General features: G+C 47.3%; 2 long non-coding RNA genes across 2 annotated transcripts; both read right to left on the bottom strand.

Moving 5' to 3' along the window:
• Positions 1 to 1,320: 1,320 nt before the first annotated feature.
• LOC124668478 lies at positions 1,321 to 2,921 on the bottom strand. Its single transcript, XR_006991711.1, has 3 exons — positions 2,114 to 2,921; positions 1,726 to 2,026; positions 1,321 to 1,615 (listed from the first exon to the last, which is right to left on the bottom strand). It is a non-coding gene; the product is annotated as an uncharacterized LOC124668478 (long non-coding RNA).
• Positions 2,922 to 5,662: 2,741 nt separating this feature from the next.
• Positions 5,663 to 7,172, bottom strand: LOC124668526. Its single transcript, XR_006991727.1, has 3 exons — positions 6,456 to 7,172; positions 6,068 to 6,368; positions 5,663 to 5,957 (listed from the first exon to the last, which is right to left on the bottom strand). It is a non-coding gene; the product is annotated as an uncharacterized LOC124668526 (long non-coding RNA).
• Positions 7,173 to 7,640: the final 468 nt, after the last annotated feature.

Below are 7,640 nucleotides of genomic sequence, written 5' to 3' on the forward strand. Positions count from 1 at the left end.
CCAAATGTGCCCGCACGCACGATCAACCCAACCTAGCAAGGGAAGGATATCACGACTCGCACTCTCCTTCACGACAACAATGTCCGAGAAGCCACCTAACCAAGTTGAACCCGTATCGAAGTCCGGCCGTATCTCCGAAGCGGACTTAGCTATGTGTGTCAACGTGCTAGGTGGTTTAAACACACCTGGGGCGATAAACCACTTCGCGAGAGGCTCCACGACCTATACGTGCATACCGAAACAAGGGATACAAGGCACCCGGGGGCTTCCCAAAGTAAATAAGTAACAGGTGGCATGCACGCAACAACAAATGGTAAAACATTACGAAACTAGTTGTGGCCCACTGGACGAGCTCTAGATTCGGCGGTGGTCGAGGGAGACCCGAAGCATACCCACGTGTGGTAAGAGCGCTCAGTCTCGGAACAGATAACAAGAACTCGGGTCCTAGGGGACATTAGTGAGTCAAAGTTCCGATGCTTTCGCAAAGGGGCTCACAGATGCCTCTGCTTATCATTTTAGTCGTTAACAATAAGTAAATTATCTCCAACAAATATATCCATAAACCATGTGTCATGTTTCCCCAACAGATAACCCGATAAGATGGCGATAACGGTAACACGATATAAACAGCACTAGCATGCACTACGACTCGCAAGGCAGACCCAGTAACCAAACAACAGCTGTAGGAGGTTGGTGGTTGGTGGTGGCAATATGAGCTGCTTGAGGTAACATGTGGAAGGGACACGTGACAAGAACGCAACTCAAGGATAGCATGAGGGAGAAGGCAAAATAAAATAGGTGAGAGACCCCTGCAGGGACAGGAGTATAAGGGAAAATGCTTGCCTGTTAAAGCTTGCCGAGGGACTTCCGGAGAACTTGGCGTATCTCACCGCACCACTTCATGATCCTATCCGGGAAGAAGCAAATCTCTACAACAACCAACGGATGCACATCTTACTACTACGGCAAAAGAATCGGCATGATCATGATATGTTATGCATGGCATGGCAAACATGATGCGGCGATGCAACTTATCCATATTAAGCGGGATCGGAACCCCGAACAAACAATTATTAGGTTCGCGTTATTTATCTACCTCGCATATTAAATGTTATTAGCATGGCAAGACATGGCATGGGTGCGCTACGCAAATTTAAATGGAACCGGGATAATAGATAAGTAATCCCGCATAATTCCATATTTATCTATTAGGTGATAATGCAAACTATCACGAAATTATATGATGCACGATGCGAACAGAAACATGGATGGCATATTATCGTTCCTCACATTTTTCTGATTGGAAAACATATAAAATACATTTTAATCCGAGTTACGGATTAGGAGATATGATTTTAGCAAGAACAACACCTTTCCTGCAAAAACAAAAGAAAAGGGAACGGACAGAGGAAGAACTGGGCTCGACCTGCCTTGTACTGCGTCGGAGTTCGTCTGATGCGGCGACAGAGACGCGCAGGCAATGGGCAGCATCGAAGGATCCAGGCTGAGGCCCATTGGCAGATCGGAATGGCAAAAAAATGTGCAGCTGGCTGGAATTGAACCCAGCACCTCACAGTGAACATTCAGGGAACACACATTGCGCTGCACTTCAGATCTGGTACAGAAAGGAAAGTCTCAGAATTTTAACCAGGAAACGTGGAGACAGAGATTTGATTCACAAATGAAAGAAAAAGGAGTTCAATTTGGTTCTGGATAGATTCGAACCTGGGTGGTTCAGCAGCAGATGCACCCAGCAAACCAACTAGGTTAAGACAGATTCATGTTTACGAAGAGGCCGCGGTTATTTTGAACCAACAGGAAGCAGGATCGTGTCCAACTGAAAGAAGCACAGGTAGAACTCAGACATGACGTCCATGGCAGGGAGTACTCTGGTCGGAGACGGACTCGACGGATGGGATCGCGCCAGGACGAGGAAGCCGGTGCGTTCGAAGCGGAAGGACACGAGGAGCCTGTAATTGGCGGACTTGGAACTGGAAGACCAGCGGAGGTTCACGGCGACGACCATCTGCAGGGTGCTACGGCGGTCAACGCCGGCAGGGCAGAATAAACGGTAGGGAGACGTTGGAGTACTTTGAGAGGTGCGTCTACTCACCGGGAAGCTGATGGAGGCATCGACGAGACCGGAGAGGTAACGCAGCCGCCGGAATCATCGCCGGAGCGTGGCGGCCGGAGTTGGGTATCGGCGAATTTGGCGAGGATTCAGAGCGTGCGAGGACGATTCCTTGCACCACGATGTAGAGCTCGACGAGGCGCATCTTCTCGTGCCTTCGGTTCGACGAGGGGCGGTCGGAGGCGACGACACGTTCAACGTTTCTGTGAGATGCGGCCATGGGGTTTTTCTTCTGGTTCCTTGCCGTGGAGAAGGGGAAAGGAGGAAGGAGCAGGTGGAGGCGGGTTGCGTTGTGTGGCTGTGGAGGGCTTCCAAGAAAAATATCAAGAGGAGCCAGTGCGGGCACGGCGCGCACGCAGGTGACGTGAGCCAGAGAGCTCACGCTCTCATCGTGAGGAGGAGGACAGGAAAAAGAGACTCAGCTTCGGTCGTTTCCAGAAACAGAGAATTGACCAGCTAGTTAGCTCGTACGTTTTTAATCAAAGAAATCTGGGAAATTTTACACTTGATAGATGATCAAAGGAATGGAAAAGAATGTCAAAACTGGGAAGAAAGATACTAAGAAAAGAGAAAGATACCGGGAGCGGACAACATTTCCAAACCATATTTTAGTAAAACTGTTTGTCTAAAATTTTGCAAATATCTTTGTTTCGAGTTTTGTTAAAATAAGAAAAGCGCAGAGGAAGGTTTTTATTAAACCATACAAGAGAAATCAAAATAGGGTTATTGCAAATAATTTTGGTTTTTCGCAAAATATGCAAGGTGAGAGATGCATGATGCCATGATGATGCATAAAAGGAAAATAACAAACAAAAATCTAATAGGGGTATTTTCCTGGGTCGCTACAATCGACACCACTAACAAGGGATCGCGTCCCGAGATCCCACGTCAACAAGGGGGAGTTGGTTAAACTATCGGATCTTCTTGTACCATGTTGACAAACACCCAACCTTGGCGTGGAACCTTCTTTTGTCGAGGTGTTGATCTTCTCGACACCACTAACAAAAGTTGTTGCTCCGTTGATGATGATCAGCTTCTGTCGGGATCCTCCGAAGATCGGACCTAATAGGTGAGGGGCAAAGATCGACCAACCCGCGTAGAGACCTAAGACTCAGAAAGCTCAGATAAGAGAGAATACTCAAAACGCGCAAAGGTGAGAGGAGAAACAATTTAGGTAAGGAGAAAATCCAGAGCTACTCAGATCTATCCAACGAATTTTAGAAAATAGTTTGGACACTCTAAACTCAACGACCGTTGGCAAGGTTATCCTACAGGCTGGACTAGTGGGGTACCGTCAACCTGATGCTCTGATACCAACTTGTGACGCCCCAAAACCGGTACCATGAGGATCCCAGCGAACCCGCCGAAATCCGCACGATATCGATTTTAGGAGACGCACCACCAAGCGCCTCGTACACGCCGAAGCATGCACGCGATGCGGGTGGAATCAATCACGAGCGTTAACATTACAACAGGATTACAATAGAGCCCACAAAAGACATATATATTACAACAACGACTCCAACGAGTCAAGATACAAATAGATACATACAAAGATCCAAAACATACAGAAGATCAAATACATCCAAGTACGGACAAGATACAAATTTGGACTAAGAGTCCTGAAGATAACCAGTGGCGTCCATAACCTTGCCCAGGCCAAGCCGGAAGGGTAACCTCGCTAACGTCGTCTTCATCGAACATATCTTCATACCTACCCGGTTATATCCCGTAGAAGCAGCAATAAGTACGGGTTCGTACTTAACAAGACTTCAAGACGTATAAGCGTTCGTCAACTCGATCGTCCTTTGTACTTGAGGCACGCAGGGGACTTAGAGGACGCAAGAGGAACGTCATAGGCAATATGGTGGGGTTAAGCGGCAGCGCGCATGCACTAAAAACCTATAGAGACACTCTACAACATTCGTCTAATCAGAGAAGATGAGAGAGCGCATAAACTAACAGTTCTATACTCTGCAAACATAACACAGTCGATGCGTTCCCCCCTCGCAAGGAAGTACTTACAAGGGGACTCACACGGTTGACAAGTTTTAACCGAGTTATTATTTAAGTTGTTCTATCTTACTATGCAAGTTATTAGTATGGAAACAACGGGTGTAAGTTGTCTATGGTCGAGTCATACGGCTCCAAGTCGTCCATAACCGTGGACGCGGCTTATCGATAAGATTTTACCCTGCGGGGGTGCCCAAATGTGCCCGCACGCACGATCAACCCAACCTAGCAAGGGAAGGATATCACGACTCGCACTCTCCTTCACGACAACAATGTCCAGGAAGCCACCTAACCAAGTTGAACCCGTATCGAAGTCCGGCCGTATCTCCGAGCGGACTTAGCTATGTGTGTCAACGTGCTAGGTGGTTTAAACACACCTGGGGCGATAAACCACTTCGCAGAGGCTCCACGACCTATACGTGCATACCGAGAAACAAGGGATACAAGGCACCCGAGGGCTTCCCAAAGTAAATAAGTAACGGTGGCATGCACGCAACAACAAATGGTAAAACATTACGAAACTAGTTGTGGCCCTTTGGACGGAGTCGTAGATTCGGCGGTGGTCGAGGGGAGACCCAGAAGCATACCCACGTGTGGTAAGAGCGCTTAGTCTCGGAACAGATAACAAGAACTCGGGTCCTAGGGGACATTAGTGAGTCAAAGTTCCGATGCTTTCGCAAAGGGGCTCACAGATGCCTCTGCTTATCATTTTGGTCGTTAACAATAAGTAAATTATCTCCAACAAATATATCCATAAACCATGTGTCATGTTTCCCCAACAGATAACCCGATAAGATGGCGATAACGGTAACACGATATAAACAGCACTAGCATGCACTACGACTCGCAAGGCGAGACCCGAGTAACCAAACAACGAGTTGTAGGAGGTTGGTGGTTGGTGGTGGCAATATGAGCTGCTTGAGGTAACATGTGGAAGGGACACGTGACAAGAACGCAACTCAAGGATAGCATGAGGGAGAAGGCAAAATAAAATAGGTGAGAGACCCCTGCAGGGACAGGAGTATAAGGGAAAATGCTTGCCTATTAAAGCTTGCCGAGGGACTTCCGGAGAACTTGGCGTATCTCACCGCACCACTTCATGATCCTATCCGGGAAGAAGCAAATCTCTACAACAACCAACGGATGCACATCTTACTACTACGGCAAAAGAATCGGCATGATCATGATATGTTATGCATGGCATGGCAAACATGATGCGGCGATGCAACTTATCCATATTAAGCGGGATCGGAACCCCGAACAAACAATTATTAGGTTCGCGTTATTTATCTACCTCGCATATTAAATGTTATTAGCATGGCAAGACATGGCATGGGTGCGCTACGCAAATTTAAATGGAACCGGGATAATAGATAAGTAATCCCGCATAATTCCATATTTATCTATTAGGTGATAATGCAAACTATCACGAAATTATATGATGCACGATGCGAACAGAAACATGGATGGCATATTATCGTTCCTCACATTTTTCTGATTGGAAAACATATAAAATACATTTTAATCCGAGTTACGGATTAGGAGATATGATTTTAGCAAGAACAACACCTTTCCTGCAAAAACAAAAGAAAAGGGAACGGACAGAGGAAGAACTGGGCTCGACCTGCCTTGTACTGCGTCGGAGTTCGTCTGATGCGGCGACAGAGACGCGCAGGCAATGGGCAGCATCGAAGGATCCAGGCTGAGGCCCATTGGCAGATCGGAATGGCAAAAAAATGTGCAGCTGGCTGGAATTGAACCCAGCACCTCACAGTGAACATTCAGGGAACACACATTGCGCTGCACTTCAGATCTGGTACAGAAAGGAAAGTCTCAGAATTTTAACCAGGAAACGTGGAGACAGAGATTTGATTCACAAATGAAAGAAAAAGGAGTTCAATTTGGTTCTGGATAGATTCGAACCTGGGTGGTTCAGCAGCAGATGCACCCAGCAAACCAACTAGGTTAAGACAGATTCATGTTTACGAAGAGGCCGCGGTTATTTTGAACCAACAGGAAGCAGGATCGTGTCCAACTGAAAGAAGCACAGGTAGAACTCAGACATGACGTCCATGGCAGGGAGTACTCTGGTCGGAGACGGACTCGACGGATGGGATCGCGCCAGGACGAGGAAGCCGGTGCGTTCGAAGCGGAAGGACACGAGGAGCCTGTAATTGGCGGACTTGGAACTGGAAGACCAGCGGAGGTTCACGGCGACGACCATCTGCAGGGTGCTACGGCGGTCAACGCCGGCAGGGCAGAATAAACGGTAGGGAGACGTTGGAGTACTTTGAGAGGTGCGTCTACTCACCGGGAAGCTGATGGAGGCATCGACGAGACCGGAGAGGTAACGCAGCCGCCGGAATCATCGCCGGAGCGTGGCGGCCGGAGTTGGGTATCGGCGAATTTGGCGAGGATTCAGAGCGTGCGAGGACGATTCCTTGCACCACGATGTAGAGCTCGACGAGGCGCATCTTCTCGTGCCTTCGGTTCGACGAGGGGCGGTCGGAGGCGACGACACGTTCAACGTTTCTGTGAGATGCGGCCATGGGGTTTTTCTTCTGGTTCCTTGCCGTGGAGAAGGGGAAAGGAGGAAGGAGCAGGTGGAGGCGGGTTGCGTTGTGTGGCTGTGGAGGGCTTCCAAGAAAAATATCAAGAGGAGCCAGTGCGGGCACGGCGCGCACGCAGGTGACGTGAGCCAGAGAGCTCACGCTCTCATCGTGAGGAGGAGGACAGGAAAAAGAGACTCAGCTTCGGTCGTTTCCAGAAACAGAGAATTGACCAGCTAGTTAGCTCGTACGTTTTTAATCAAAGAAATCTGGGAAATTTTACACTTGATAGATGATCAAAGGAATGGAAAAGAATGTCAAAACTGGGAAGAAAGATACTAAGAAAAGAGAAAGATACCGGGAGCGGACAACATTTCCAAACCATATTTTAGTAAAACTGTTTGTCTAAAATTTTGCAAATATCTTTGTTTCGAGTTTTGTTAAAATAAGAAAAGCGCAGAGGAAGGTTTTTATTAAACCATACAAGAGAAATCAAAATAGGGTTATTGCAAATAATTTTGGTTTTTCGCAAAATATGCAAGGTGAGAGATGCATGATGTCATGATGATGCATAAAAGGAAAATAACAAACAAAAATCTAATAGGGGTATTTTCCTGGGTCGCTACACATGGGCCGGCCATATTCCCGCAAGCTCGGCATCGGGATGGTGAAGGAAACATGGGAGGTACTACTGGTGCGTAGCGCTGAATGTAAGTGGAAGAATTAGGTTGTGTAAAGTGCATAGTTCAGAGCAATGCAAATGTTGACAAGCGAGTGCATAACACTATGTTACAAAGCTGAACGAGTCAAAATTTAGTGTATGATGAATATAAGCATGCTAATTTGGCGTTTCCGAATTCCAAAAAGCATTAGACAGAGCCGGTGATAATATCGGACATAAATCATGGCATGTATATGTGGCTTAAGAAAATATACCCGAACCCTTG

This window comes from Lolium rigidum, chromosome 6 (genome assembly GCF_022539505.1).
Source record: "Lolium rigidum isolate FL_2022 chromosome 6, APGP_CSIRO_Lrig_0.1, whole genome shotgun sequence".
NCBI lineage: Eukaryota > Viridiplantae > Streptophyta > Magnoliopsida > Poales > Poaceae > Lolium > Lolium rigidum.